This window comes from Eptatretus burgeri, chromosome 5 (assembly GCF_056783735.1).
Source record: "Eptatretus burgeri isolate ZD-2024b chromosome 5, Ebu_testis_v1, whole genome shotgun sequence".
Lineage (NCBI taxonomy): Eukaryota > Metazoa > Chordata > Myxini > Myxiniformes > Myxinidae > Eptatretus > Eptatretus burgeri.
The window spans coordinates 15,850,059-15,865,256 of record NC_140965.1 but is presented as its reverse complement, the minus strand read 5'-3'; the positions used below and the strand labels follow the sequence as shown (position 1 = coordinate 15,865,256).

The following is a 15,198-nucleotide window of genomic DNA, read 5'->3' as shown; positions in this document are numbered from 1 at the left end:
GAAAAAAAACATCACATCCGGTAATGAAAAAAAAAACATCACATCCGGTAATGACGCATCCGATGAACGCCCGTATTCCATGGTACTGCCTTCTAAAAACACAATAATCGCTTTTTTCGGAAATATGGCATTGGAATGGAAGTTTAGAAAGTTTTAATTCTTATTGATTGGTATTTTAGTAAAATGATGCCTTCATAACATGGATAAATGAGGTCAAAAGGGTCAGAAAGCACATTCCAATAGTACGTAAATAATAGACACAAAATGCATTACACACACACACAAACACACATCCACATCCACACACAAACACACACACACACACAACACTTACACAAACACACACACACACACAAACACACAAAACACACATACACACACACACACACACACACACACAACACACACAAACACAATACACACATAAAACACACACACACACACAATACACACACACAATACACACACACACACACACACACACACACACACACACACACACACACACACACACACACACACACACACACACACACACATACACACACACACACACACACACACACACACACACACACACACACACACATATACATATATATATATATATATATATATATATATATATATATATATATATATATATATATATATTGTTGTGGTTACCAGATTCGCAAACCACCATTCAGGTCCCTTAGGTGAGGTATCTCGGCAAGTATATGTGTAGTTAGGCCCAAACCCGTTGTCTAGTGGGAATACATGTCATTTATGCGTGCTGCGACTCTTCAGGATAGCCGTTTTTCTTTTACTATCTTTATTTTGGACCAACCGCCATGATTACCACCATAACCACAACATCAACCACCAACCACAACGCCGCTTCACCACAACCGCCACGACCTTCACGTCACACCTCGCAACCGTAGCATCGCCACCGTTCTTGCCCCGCTGTGGGTACCGGTGTTGGACTCGTGCAGGGCGCGCGTCGAACAGCGTGTACAAAATCACGGATTTTGTGCTTCAAAAACGGATCAAAAACGACACACGCCCACTTTTTGCCGTCCAATCGGTGAGCGAGGGGCGATTTGGCCCCGCCTCCAGGACGATCGATATATGCAAATTTATGGATCAAAAAGCCTTCACGCCCACTTTTTCTCGGGCCAATGGGGAGCGAGGTGAAAGGTCAAAGGGAGGGGGTCAAAGGCGAAGCTACGGGGGGATAAAAGGACCGTGTTCGTCAGTCAGGAGAGTCGGAGAGTCCAGAGTGAAGAGTCGAGAGTCGAGAGTCGAGAGTCGAGAGGCGGAGAGTAGGAGAGTAGGAGAGTCGGAGAGTCCAGAGGCGGAGAGTGGAGAGTCGGAGAGTCCAGAGGCGGAGAGTAGGAGAGTCGGAAGCAGAGGGTCAAGACTTCGCGGGCGGTGGAGCTGCTCGTCGTGTGCGTTGGAGTCGGAACGGAGGGGACGAGCTGTGGAAAGGCGGCGACACCAGACGAGGGGGTGCTCGCGTCGTGCAGGGAGCTGCACCCGAGGGAGGCCGACAGCGCGACCTGGCCGAGGTGGAGACGCACACCAGGGATAATAAAGATCCTCTATACCCCGAGCATCAGCAACCCCCTCCTGTTTCCCCCCGCGCTGAGATAGTGCGACCAAGGGGGCCCCTTTCCCACCCCCTACCAGACACTGCCCGCGAGGCCCGCGGGGTTGGGGCGCCATCGCCGCTCCGCGTCTCATCACCAGACGGGTAGGCGCGACCCGGTCTCGGCCTCAGGCCCGCCTCATTCTTGGGGGTATTCTTTTCCTTGGTTTTGGGTATGTGTTGTCGGCGCCGTCTGTGAGGTAGAATTGTATAAGTGTTGCCGTGTGCTCGGTAGTCGGTATTAGCTCTGCATTGTGTTTTCGCTTTTACATTTGCTTTTTGTGTAAATTGCATTGTGTCTTTTCTGTGTGCATTTGGTGGAATTGTATATGTGTGCTTCCCGTGTGCCGCGAATAAATGTGCTTTTGTGTTGAACTGTTTCCCGCTTCGCTTCGTCATTTCTCCCATTGAATCCTCATCTTGCTTCACGTAAAGGGTTGGTAGTGGGCTGAATACGCCCGATAATAATCGAACCGTCGAGGTCGACGATAACACCGCTCGGTTATTCTGATAGTACGGAACGGGTCGCTTAAGTGGCCCGTGTCCGAAGTCGACCTGCGGCGAGGTGCGATCGCCCGGTCTACCCTCCGCGTGGGTACTTAGGTAGGTCGAATTTGGCGAGCAACCCTATCCCACGCGGGGGCTGATTGGCTCGATCGCGGTGAGACCGAAAGGTCCACCCGTGACTGGTTCCCGGCGTTAGTCCGAGAGGGTCACGACTGGATTGTCCGTCCGGTGGGCGACGTGCCGCGATTCGAGTTACGTGGCCGTCAGCACGCCGGCGGGCGCGAAATCCGCAACAATATATATATATATATATATATATATATATATATATATATATATATATATATATATATATATATATATATATATATATACACACACACACACACACACACACACACACACACACACACACACACACACACACACACACATATGCACACACACATACACACACATACACACACACACACACACACACACACACACACACACACACACACACCTCATCCATTTACAGTTGATAGGAATATTGGTTGTGAGATTATTTGAACCAGTCGTTCAACTTTTATATGATGAAACAACAACAACATTACATGTTATTTCAATGGCTAAAGTTACCTGTTGTCAAGGCACACATAGGCTTCAACGTGTGTGACTGGACTGTATCACGACCTTGATGACGACGATGACTGAAAGTGATGTAAGTTTTTTTTATGACGTGGGACTTCAGAGCTTCATTTTGAGTACCCACATGATGGGTTCGGATGTGTGATGAAAAATCCCTTTTGTCCTGAAAGAGTTAATGGTTTGCAAGCTCTTACATAATGAAATACTAATTAAACATGATTTAACTTGTCGAGATGGGTTTTCTTCCTTCGATACTGTTGTTACGAATCTGGCAGCCATGAGCACACAGCAGACAGGTCCTATAGATATCAGTTATGTCGGTATGTGTTTCTGGGTAGGGCCCCGTCCTATGTTTAATGGGTGATTAATTGTACGTGCGCTGAGTTATTTCATAGTTAGGATTTTTACATCCACTACAACCACAGCTACTACTACTACTACTACTACTACTACATCCACGACAACTACAGCTACTACTACTACATTCACTACAACAACGCCACCTTCCCGCACTCGACCCGGTCGCCATTCCGCATGTGTTTTTGGCTGAGGACGTGGGCGGAGCCTTCGTCGCCTCGGGTCGAAGCTCCGCTCCGCGGAGAGGCAGAGCATTTCCTCCAGCCAATGAGCGGAGGGCGAGCACCACATGCACGCCTCAGCCAATCGGGAGGCCGCCACGAGTCGCCTGACAACCCACCGTCCAATCAGGAGGCGAGTGGCGGGGAGAAGAAGCCCCTCCCTCCTAAAGAGGAGGAGAGTCGTTGTCGGGACCAGCGTTCGGCAGACGGAGATCGTGGCGTTTGCCGAGCAGCCTGGCATCGTGTGTGAGACATTTCTTGTGGGAAAGGACATTTCAATTCAGACATTTCCAACTTGGCATCCAAAGCCAGTGGGTGGTTGTCGACGAGGGCTCTGCAGACGGTCGTGGTCATGGACTTCGGGTCGTAAGTTCGAGTCCCACCGTGGTGGTTCGAGTCGGTGTGACCGCACGAGACGAGACAGGTACCCCGGCCCGGCTCTACCGAATAGACCCACGGGGTCCAGTGTGTGTGTGTGTGTGTGTGTGTGTGTGTGTGTGTGTGTGTGTGTGTGTGTGTGTGTGTGTGTGTGTGTGTGTGTGTCCGTGGGCCCGTCTTGAAGTAAGATTGATTGTGTTTTTTTCATTGTACATTGGTTGCATTGCTTTCATTCGGTTGTAACTCAGCTCTGTGTCTCCCTTCCCGATTATAGATAAATCCCCTGTTTAACGTTCCAGCTCGTTTCTGTGTTTCTTCCATTGGCTTGGCACGCGGTGTACAGTCAACCCCCGCTTCATCGCGGTTCACCTATCGCGCCCCCGGTTCATCGCGGGTTTTCCCTTGGAACCTAACTAATTTTTTCTGCGGATTCCCCCTGGTACATCGCGGTAATAATATATAAAATATAAATTATTTAAGCAATAAATGATAACGCGTGGTGCTCGACCAGTCACACAACGCACGAGACAAAATTTCGCTTGTAAACTTCGAATATTTTCTACGTTTTTTCTCCAAGCCCCACGATGCCGCCCAAACGCCCTGCACCTTCTAAGGCTTCTGGCAAGGAACCGAAGCGCCAGAGGAAGGTCCTGGGACGCTCCAGGAGAAGGTTAAGTAAAGGTGCTCGATATATGCTTCGGGAAGGAAAAAGGTTTTCCGCCGTTGGACGAGCGGTGCTCACACCCAGCACCTCAAAACCCACCAGACCAGACTAGTCGATCTCCGGCACCTCAAACCCAATCACTGCCAAACCGACCAGACCAGACGAGTCGATCTCCGGCACCTCAAACCCAATCACTGCCAAACCGACCAGACCAGACGAGTCGATCTCCGGCACCTCAAACCCAATCACTGCCAAACCGACCAGACCAGACTAGTCGATCTCCGGCACCTCAAACCCAATCACTGCCAAACCGACCAGACCAGACTAGTCGATCTCAGGCACCTCAAACCCAATCACTGCCAAACCGACCAGACCAGACGAGTCGATTTTTTTGGGGGGGAGGCGTCCATTCATCGCGGATTTTCACTTAGCGCGGGGAGGTTTGGAACGTAACCCCCGCGAGAAACATGGGATTACTGTATTGAGAGATAGCGAGGGTAAATTGTTCATTTGGTCCGGCGCGGCTCTGGTAACTCCGCTCGGTTACGCCGGATCCGAGTCGTTACCTGCGACTCGGATCAGACAGAGTCGGCTGAGGGTGTGGTTCCCTGGTAGTTGGACTGCGTGGGTATTTAGGTATATTGAAATTAGGCAATTAACCCCACCCCACGCCGTCGAAGTATTGGCGACCACAGTCCTTTAAGTGACCCGTCGGCTCCGGAGTTATCCGGGTGACGACATAAATTACGGGTGTCCGGTGGAGCCGACTCTACTGCTCCCTCTTGCGGTCGTTCTCGCCACCGATACCCGGCCCCACAACACTATGTCTGTGAACTAAGTTATGCAGAGGAGATGCTTTTCTTCATGCAGTTGATTTATGAATGAATAATTAATATCACTAATTGAAGTAATTAATATCCAAAATTAAAATGTTAATTGCATGATTATGAAGTATTGTTGTGGGGCCGGACGTCGACCGCGAGCACGACCGCCAGATGGAGCCGCGAGTCGGCTTGACCGATCGCCCGGAATTCAGATCGTACTTCTCCGGAGAATACGGGTCCTTGGTTTTGGACCGTGAGGCAATATTGACAAAAATATTTTGTCAATATTTCCACCTCGTGGTACAGGGTTATTTGCCAAATCTTCACAATACCTAGAGACCACGTGGCGATCTACCAAGTCTTCACACCCTCGACGGAACTCGTACGAAAACGAGCCGCTTAGCGCGCTCGTTCCGTGTGCGATTCCGAGCGGTTTACTCACCAAGAACCGTTGGTCCAGATGTCCCCTTACGGCGGCACAATGGCTTTGCTAATTTTCCCCAGCACGCAACACACTCAGTCAATGAAAGAAGGGACGTGAACGAACTGAAACATTTAACAATCGGGGTTTATTAACCTCCGCCATCGAAGATGGACGGAAGTTACTGCTTTCACCCCTGTCTGTTTGTTACCTACGAAATCTAAATATTTCGTAAGTATATTGATGACTTCCGGTGTGTGTGTGTGTGTGTGTGTGTGTGTGTGTGTGTGTGTGTGTGTGTGTGTGTGTGTGTGTGTGTGTGTGTGTGTGTGTGTGTGTGTGTGTCTGTGTGTGTGTGTGTGTGTGTGTGTGTGTGTGTGTGTGTGTGTGTGTGTGTTTTACTTACGAAATCTAAAGATTTCGTAAGTATATTGATGACTTCTGTTTCTGTATGTTTGTTTGTTTGTAGGCACGATAACTCGAGAACGGAAGAAGCTACCAATGTCAAATTACACCATGTGATTCAGAAGGGTGATGGCAAGTGCTGATTAGATTTTGGTCGAAATCGGTCAAAGGTCAAGGTCACAGTGAGGTCAAACATTCGATTTTTGATGGTTTGGTACAGAATCATCGTATAAACTTCTGGTTTGCGTCGCTACCTTCTCCAAAGACAGCTTTTATTAGACAAGGTGAGAGGTCAAGTTGACGATTTCGTAAGTACCAGTCTATGACTGCTTGTTACTTACGAAATCTAAGATTTCGTAAGTATATTGAGGACTTCCATCCTCTTTGTTTGTTTGTGTGTTTGTTTGTAGGCACGATAACTCGAGAACGGAAGAAGCTACCAATGTCAAATTACACCACGTGATTCAGGAGGGTGATGGCCAGCGCTGATTCGATTTTGGTCAAAATCGGTCGGTCAAAGGTCAAGGTCACAGTGAGGTCAAACATAATTCTGTAAATTCATGTGGAGAAATGGAGTATTTTTGCTTCGGTCGAAGTTACGAGTTCGTTTTAACTTCGATTTTAATTTTGTCTTCGGTTTTTGCGATCGGTTAGGTCGCTTAACAGTCGGTTGTCGAAATTCTGGTAAAAATCGGATGTTTTGGAGACGTTTTAAGATTGTATAAAAAATATTTCACTCGCCGCGTCACAGGTCATCATGTGGTGCAGCGCGCTCAAGCAGAGGCGGCGTTGAGTCATGTAATGGTTTTGCGTCTGCGCGCTTATGGTGTTTTCGATAAAGATGGTGTTTAAAAGTCATTTTTTTATCCCAATAAAGGTTATCGTCGCATGCCTGACTCGCTAAGCCGTCGGATTATGCAAAGATTGTTGGTGGATGGCCGAATATTACGGTTTTGTGACTTTGATAAAATAATATTAAATAATTGCGTGGAGAAATGGAGATTTTTGCTTCAGTCGACATTACGATTTTTGATGGTTTGTTACAGAATCATCGTAGAAACTTCTGGTTTGCGTCGCTACCTTCTCGAGAGACAGCTTTAATAAGACAAGGTCAGAGGTCAAGTTGACGATTTCGTAAGTACCAGTCTATGACTGCTTGTTTGTTTGTGAACAGTATTGCGGAAAAACTCCTGGACGGATTTCGACGAAACTTGGTGGGGGGATTAGGTATGGTCCAAGGATCATGCCATTAGAATTTGAACTTGGTCCAAAGTCCAATCTGGCCACTATGGTGGCCGTGTTAAAAAAAATATTTGAATTTTTGTTTTTTGCATTTCTGCATGTTTTATGAGATTTCCAACCAAAAAAAACAAAAATTTGTTGGAGGAAAAAAAAAAATTTGCAACTTTTTTTTCAAAAAAAATTCGATTTTATTTGAAAAATATTTGAATTTTTTTTTGCATTTCTACATGTTTTAAGTGATTTCCAACCCCACCCCCCCAAAAAAAATTTGTTAGAAAAAAAAACAACAAATTTTGCAACTTTTTTTGTTCAAAAAAATTTCGAAATTTTATTTTATTTTTTTGGGCATTTCTTCATGCGCGTCGATCGAGTTTAGTTTATTCAATCGTGGTTCAGTAGAGTCTGATCTGTTTTGACCTACAATGAATAGGATATCAGGTTCACTTAAGTGACCCAGCAGTATTGGCGGCAGAGGTTTTGCACTCTACCAAGTGCTCCTCCTCTAGTTTATAATGCAATAGGTGGGGAATGAGGGAAGCACGTAAGGGCAAAGCAAAACCGAATATTAAGAATTTCAATTTTATACAGCACAAGCACTTAAACAATTACTACTTAGAGACGGGCCTACCGACACACACACACACACACACACACACACACACACACACACACACACACACACACACACACACACACACACACACACACGCACACGCATACACACAAGAAGTAGTGGCTGACGCCTTTGTTTCGGCCTTCAGCTCAGAGGATAGTGGAGCTGCAGACCAGGGTCTATTTTGGACCTCTCCGCCTCATGCGGTCTTCAAGCGAGACGAGCAAACAAGAACGAGACCAGCCCAGCGTCGTCGAGCTGCGACCCGTGACCGAGATGTCCAGAGATGACCAGCGAGCGTCGGGATCCGATGAGCGCAGACGCCGGCGACAGGATCAGCCCAATCTCTCTACGACGACGAAAACGACGACCACAACAGGAGAGCGCTGTCCGATCAACTGACTCCCCTCTAATGCGCTCTGTGCGCGGCTTGACCTCTCGGCGCGCTGCCCAGCGCATCGGTGGGTGGGGCTTGACCTTTCCCCTAGTAAGTGCGTGGAGGACGCCGGGAGCTGAGGGTTTTCTCCTCTGCAGCATGTGTCCGCAACCAACGGTCATTTTGTTGCTGTCGTTGCAGAAGATGAGGTTTTCCTTCTGAAACTCCGAACTATTAAAATATATCACAGCGCATTTACATTGATTCACCCACTAGACAAGGGAAGGAAGCTATCTATAAAACACATACCGATATAACTAATCTATAGGACCTGAATGTTGTGTGCGATAGGTTTCCAAATTCGTAACAGTATAACTTGAGTGAATAAAAAGTATATCCCATTGGCTTTTTTCACTGAAAGTTTTATTTAAATATGTCAGGTATGAAGGAAGTTGATACACTTTGAAATTCTAAACAGCTGGATTTGGGTCACAAGCCTTCCCATCTTACTCCATGTGAAACAAAGGCCCAAAAATGGTCCGTTTTTCCCATTTTTAAAACATTGATACCTTCCTTATTATTATCCCTAAAAACAAGGATTTATATATCGTTTTAATGTCTTTTTTTTTCAAGCCCTTTCCAATGATACCTTTTACAGCTATATTGATCTCTATTGAAAAATTGGTTCACATACCAATCTAATCGTCTGGATAAGAAGCCGTCTGCATCACTCATTAAGCGGGAATTTTTAAAATATGTGAATCAAATCTTTGGGATTCCTGCAATGTTCACAGTTCCCCATGGAGTAACACTCTAATCTGCAAAGGTATGAATTTAGGCGACAGTCTCCGATTCTGGAGGTACGTCCCGGTACAGCTTGTTACAGAATCTTCTCTTCGTGCTGGTGTCCCACTGAAATTGCCATGTTTTTTTCACAATTGGGTCCTTGACTGAACTCTCAATTTCTGATGGGCCCAGAGGGATTTGGGTGACATTATCAATTTTAAGTGCTTTGCCGCCAGGATCACAGGCCTCGGTCCCGCCAATGCGCACATGAGCGGGAATCCAGCACAGGTCGATCACCGACCCCCACCAAATCTCAATGTTAACCAAGTGGATAACTTCAAGAACCAGGTCATATCTACCACCATCCTGCAGTGTTAAACTCAATTATCCATTCAAGAGCCAGAGAGACGGCAAATAGTTCGGTCGAGAATACCGAGAGATGATTGGTTAACCAAACTGATCTAACCACCCTCGGAGGTATACACTGCAGCAGTTTTCGCCAAAGAGAAGCTCGGAGGGGCGTAACTGTAGCGGAATCATTTTGCCTTTCATGTGGTAATGTGTAAATATGCTTTGTCTCGAGTTTTCGGAACCGGGTGAAACAGGAAGTGACTAGTGGAGGTTGCGAGGTCATGTTCATCAATGAAGGATTGCCACAGATTCTGAAGGCTGACGTAATCGTGATCAGGTGGAGAGATGAGTCATAGACAAACGCAGAAGAGAGTCTGAGAGGTTTCATAGGAACAAGAGTCACCCAAGTACCAACGACCGCCACCGGTACAAGTATCCCACTGCCTCACTGGCATATAAAATCAGTTCCTTGGTATGACTACATTTACGCCCTTTTGAAAATAAACACCCGAGATAAACATGTATGTCTTCTAAAATAATGTTATGTTTGTGGGGTAGATGGAGGAACTTCATTGTAAAGGTAGGATTGTATCGAGTAGCATGGTCCATGGACGAGCAGGAGACTTCTTGATGTAATTTACATCGGGAAACTGTCAGCTTAAGTCGTTACATGTCACCGCATGGGGGGGGGGGGAAGGGTGCTGTGTTAATTAGGTAGGGTTTATGGAGAATTTCTCTCAGTATGTTATTGCCCCCTTTGACCTTTTCCTATGTTTTTGCATTTACAAGACCGGCGATTAAATATGAATCACCTCCTGAAAACAACAACAACCGAGCCGAACGTTCCAAGCAGGCATAAACCCTGCCTCCAGGAATGACAACTAGCAAACTACGTACATGGGATGGATGATGGATGGGTATGACGTCGGAAGGTTTGGGGATGAGGAGAGTGTGTGAGGTACAAGATTGGAGGCAAAAGAATCTAGCTTGCTGGCTTCCCCTTGACATGGTGAAGAAGGCTGCACGATTCTCATGTTCGTGCTGAGGCAAATTTGTTCACACGCTGGAGCAAAACTTTAGCCATCGACTGTTCGGCTGAGTCGTAAAGTGTGCCCCGTGGAAGAAGAGCATGCCCCGTGGCCTTATCATGGGGTCTCAGAAATCGTCTCGTCGTATGGTCGAGGAGGAAGGTAGGCGATTGTTGTGAATGGACCTGGTGCAAGAGAGGAACGGTCGGCAAGTTTGATCGTGAAAAGAAGCTGCATGGCAGTTTCTGAGCCATGGCTTCCACACGTACGTTTCCCGCCCAGAGAGCGGCTTGGCACCATTTTCGGGTGTGGTTTCGATGACGCCAGGTCAAAAAAGGATCATCTCTGGATGAAGCTAACTGCCAGAATAAAAGGAGGGATTTCCTTTTGTTTTATTTTTCCCCTTGTCACAATATGTAACTGTGTGTAGAGGTGCCTCGACTTTAGGCTGTAAGTTACCTTATGCATTGACGTATTCTCATTATTACACTTTGATATACTCCTCATGAATGCATGGTTTATGTTCATTAAACCCCTATTTATTAAGATGGCTTGTGTCTGCCTATTTGTTGTGGGTTCAAGTCTAAACCCTTGTCCTCCATCCTGGTGAACGCCTCTGGTGCACGCAATTGCTGCCCTCCCGTACCACGCATGCTATAATCTCCAAGGATCACATGTTGGCCTCCAAGGTAGAACAGTTGGGCTATCTGTCCAGGTCGGTCTTAACCACCCCGGACATGACAATAATAAATGTCAGTGTGTGTCTGTCTGTGTGTCCATCCATCAGTCCAACTGTCTCTTTCGTAACTCTAAAACTATAAAACATAGCGGCCCCAAACTTTGCATGCATACTACAGGAACTCCAAGGGTGTAGAGGAATGAAAATTGGGTTTGGGTGAATTTAAACCCCTCTTTTGAGGATAATTTAGGGGTTGCTCATCGGTCTCCATCTGAGATGGAGACTTAATTCCTTTGGTACCAGGTCTCTTCGGAGAATCCTTGGCTATTGCTGGTCAGACTTTTTCCCAATGAGCGGTTGCTGAGAGAGACTCAAATGAGATTTGTGACCTGCATAGTCCATCAGCGTCAGCTACGGCTGTATGGACATGTGCCTCATTTTCCTGATGCTGATCCTGCTCACCAGATTCTCTCAGCGAGGGAGCATCGTGAGTGGAGGAGGCCAATGGGCCGACCATGTGCCTTGTGGTTGCAGCAGGTTGATCAGCATCTTTAGGAGATGGGGATTGGCCAGGCATCTGCCTGAGCGATGGCCAGACGGAGGCCACTGGAGTACCGGCGAAGAGTGGACGCAGCGACGCGCTGCTCCAGCGCATGCTCCCATACCTGATCTGACCTGACCCCATCAGGAAAAACCAAAATATGCCTGACAAAGATGGTGGCACACCATCTTGGTCAGCCCTCTGACAGCTTGCAAAAGTTTTAACCCGGCCTTGTTTTTGGCCTGCTCAACCATGCCTTGGCTTGGAACAGGCTGCAACGATTTCTTAATGATAAAGTTTTTTTTCCCCTCTCTGCTCTCCCCCATCCTCCTTGCTCCCATCCCCCACCCCACGTCCCCAGAGTGTATCGCAACATTTAATGAGGCGTCACCCTCCCCACCTCCCCACCTCCCCACCTCCCCCTTCTTCGCTCTTTACCTCTTCCAAGCTCCACCCTTCCTCATCCACACCCAGCTTCCCCACCCAACCTCACTCTCCCTTCTTCCTCCCTACTCCCTCTTCTCCCTTCCCCCTCCCTTCCCCCTCTCTCCCACCTGTAAATGCAAATTTCTCCAAAATTAGCATTAAGAGTTGAAGTGTGATAAAAGGAAAATGGAGCCAATAAAGCTTAATTGAGAATTAACTTGAAAATGAACGTGTTTTTTTTTTTTAAGCATATAGCGCAATGTGTTGTTACAACCCTTTAATGGGAAATGTTTTCGAATACAACATGATAAGAACATTTATGTGCTTCAACCTGAATCTATTTTGCATTTTAAATGGTCTTGTATCTCCACTGTATTGGAAGGTGACCAGTCTGCCAAGTAAAACACCCTTCTTTCCCAAAACAGACTGGCCTTCCAAATATTCTTTAATCTTTATTCAGGAGAATAGAACTATCTATTATTCTATTTAGCTTATTAATATTAAGGGATTCTCATGCATAAATAATTATATATTGGCATCTGAAAGTCTGCCTGGAAGCTGGAGTCGAGCTTCAATGGAGTGTGTGTGTGTGTGTGTGTGTGTGTGTGTGTGTGTGTGTGTGTGTGTGTGTGTGTGTGTGTGTGTGTGTGTGTGTGTGTGTGTGTGTGTGTGTGTGTGTGTGTGTGTGTGTGTGTGTGTGTGTGTGCGCGCGTGCGTGCAAAGTCCAGATCTCTGTTTGAACTATCAAATTCACATCGCAAATTGTACTCCAAGCCCTTTGAATTCAAGCTGACCTCTGAGTGGCTGCTGCAAATGGGCTATGAGTGATATAAGGAACTCAAGATCCATGTTCTATTCGGATCAGAGGATAAGACATGTTACTTGCTTGTGTTTTTGGATCTCTTCTGATTCTCCATATGCCATATGTATTAAATAAATGGTTCAACTGTACAAGAGGAATTGAGTATTCTTCGACACACCCCTCCCCCCTTTCCCCTCTCCTCCTCCCTCCTCTCTTTCTCTCTCCCCCCCACTCCATCCTCTCTCACACCAATTCCCCTCCCTCTCATCACCCACCCTCCTCTGTGAAGGAGACTGTTGATGACTAACAGTATCGTTTGGAATGTCAAACAGCTTCCCCAGAGTGTAGCATGTATGAATCGCATTCAGAGTGAGCCGACCGGAGGGGTGCAAAGGTCGATACATGTGCAAGCGTGCATGCATGCAGGTAGGCCTTTGCAAGGTAGATTGCGTGGGTTTTAAATGCTTCCACACGGTTTTATGTAGAACGTGGCGGTTAAAAAGGAAATGTTGCTGTTTGGGCACATTTTATCACCCTTCACACTGCCTCCCCTTCCCCTCATGCTGCATCCCCTTCCCATCATGCAACCTTCCTTCCCCCTCCCCTCATGCTTACCCATCCCAAACCCCCTCCCTTCTGCACCCACCGTGGACATCTCCGGGCAGTCTCATGCTGTATTAGCATGCTGTTTTAACGGACCCCATTTTGTCCAATCCTGTACAACCCCCCACCCCCTTCTCCAAAAGTCCCCCAACCAAATGCAATTGCAGAACTCTCTCCCCTCATGCTCCCATCCTCCAAAACCCATTCCGCACTTCCACCCTTCCCTCTTCCCTCTTCCCCATCCTCCCACCCCACCACACCCCCTCCTGGAGTGTACAGCAATGTTTAGTGAGGCATTGCTCTCGCAACCCCCCCCACTTCCTCTCTCTCCCCCCCTTTCCAAGCTCCTCTTCCAACCCTTCTCACCTATCCCTCCTCTCTCCCTCTCCTCTCACCCCTCCCTCTTCTCTCTCACCCCTCCCTCTTCTCTCTCACCCCCTCCCTCTTCTCTCTCACTCCCTCCCTCTTCTCTCTCACCCCTCCCTCTTTTCTCTCACCCCTCCCTCTTCTCTCCCTCCCCTCTCACCTCTCCGCTCCTTCCATCTCTCTGTCTCTGTCTCTGTCTCTGTCTCTGTCTCTGTCTCTGTCTCTCTTCCTCCTCTCTCTCTCCCTTCCTCTCCTCTCCTCTCTCTCTCTCTCTCTCTCTCTCTCTCTCTCTCTCTCTCTCTCTCTCTCTCTCTCTCTCTCTCTCTCTCTCTCTCTCTCTCTCTCTCTCTCTCTCTCTCTCTCTCTCTCTCTCTCCCTCTCTCCCTCTCCCACCTCTCTCTCTCTCTCTCTCTCTCTCTCTCTCTCTCTCTCTCTCTCTCTCTCTCTCTCTCTCTCTCTCTCTCTCTCTCTCTCTCTCTCTCTCTCTCTCTCTCTCTCTCTCTCTCTCTCTCTCTCTCTCTCTCTCTCTCTCTCTCTCTCTCTCTCTCTCTCTCTCTCTCTCTCTCTCTCTCTCTCTCTCTCTCTCTCTCTCTCTCTCTCTCTCTCTCTCTCTCTCTCTCTCTCTCTCTCTCTCTCTCTCTCTCTCTCTCTCTCTCTCTCTCTCTCTCTCTCTCTCTCTCTCTCTCTCTCTCTCTCTCTCTCTCTCTCTCTCTCTCTCTCTCTCTCTCTCTCTCTCTCTCTCTCTCTCTCTCTCTCTCTCTCTCTCTCTCTCTCTCTCTCTCTCTCTCTCTCTCTCTCTCTCTCTCTCTCTCTCTCTCTCTCTCTCTCTCTCTCTCTCTCTCTCTCTCTCTCTCTCTCTCTCTCTCTCTCTCTCTCTCTCTCTCTCTCTCCCACCTCTTTCTCCCTCTCTCTCTCCCACCTCTTTCTCCCTCTCTCTCTCCCACCTCTTTCTCCCTCTCTCTCTCTCCCACCCCTTTCTCCCTCTCTCTCTCTCTCCCACCTCTTTCTCCCTCTCTCTCTCCCACCTCTTTCTCCTCTCTCTCCTACCTCTTTCTCCTCCCTCTCTCTCCTCTCTCTCTCTCTCCTCACCCTCTTCTCCCTCCTCTCCTCACCCTCTTCTCCCTTTTCTCCCCACCATCCTATCCCTCCTCTCTCTCCCTACCCTCCCTCCTCTCTCTCTCCCATCCTCTTTCTCCCCCCTCCATTTAATATTCCCGTCGGCGAAGCAACAGGTTGTGTGTGTGTGTGTGTGTGTGTGTGTGTGTGTGTGTGTGTGTGTGTGTGTGTGTGTGTGTGTGTGTGTGTGTATGTGTTTTTCACCTCTATAACTCCAAAACCATGAAAC

At 47.6% G+C, this 15,198-nt stretch overlaps 1 long non-coding RNA gene across 1 annotated transcript; it reads left to right on the top strand.

Annotated features, from left to right (window-relative positions):
* The first annotated feature begins 53 nt into the window (after positions 1 to 53).
* On the top strand, positions 54 to 8,523 carry LOC147025918 (uncharacterized). The gene is made up of 3 exons (XR_015058055.1): positions 54 to 82; positions 7,087 to 7,174; positions 8,044 to 8,523. It is a non-coding gene; the product is annotated as an uncharacterized LOC147025918 (long non-coding RNA).
* The last annotated feature ends 6,675 nt before the right edge of the window (positions 8,524 to 15,198 follow it).